This window comes from Theobroma umbraticum, unplaced genomic scaffold (genome assembly GCF_002168275.2).
Source record: "Theobroma umbraticum cultivar Fairchild unplaced genomic scaffold, ASM216827v3 scaffold_147.0, whole genome shotgun sequence".
NCBI classification, from domain to species: domain Eukaryota; kingdom Viridiplantae; phylum Streptophyta; class Magnoliopsida; order Malvales; family Malvaceae; genus Theobroma; species Theobroma umbraticum.
Genome location: NW_018397259.1, coordinates 1,303,252 through 1,303,654, shown reverse-complemented (window position 1 = coordinate 1,303,654; position 403 = coordinate 1,303,252). Strand labels below are relative to the sequence as shown.

The 403-nt window shown below is 34.2% G+C and overlaps 1 protein-coding gene across 2 annotated transcripts in view; it reads left to right on the top strand.

Annotated features, from left to right (window-relative positions):
• EMB2820 (Cytidine/deoxycytidylate deaminase family protein) overlaps window positions 1–403 on the top strand; it is a 54,088-nt gene that overhangs the window by 13,409 nt on the left and 40,276 nt on the right. The gene's annotated exons all lie outside the window — the stretch shown is intronic.

The following is a 403-nucleotide window of genomic DNA, read 5'->3' as shown; positions in this document are numbered from 1 at the left end:
ATCCCTACCTAATACATAAGGGAAAAAAAATTATCGCATTCCAGCCTCATTGATTAAACTGCCTAGTAAAACTTTTTGATTATTTCTTCTTTAGATTACCGAATTGTCTTAAGGCTTCTGGCTCCTAGAATGGTCTTTTCCCTTAATGGGTGCATTGCTATATATATTATCCTTTCTGATTGACTGTACAGTAGGTACTTCAGATCAGAGTACACATAGAAGTGTCAACTTGTTTAATATGATGTACATGAAATGAACCCTGGCTACAATTACAAATGAGCAGTGAATTTACAATGGCAAATGGTTATTTTTGCAAGAGAAAAGCTTTTTGTTTACTCTTTCTACTGACTTCTTCCTTTCAGAAGTGTTGCCATTATCTGAGACTTGGACATTTGTTTTGTAT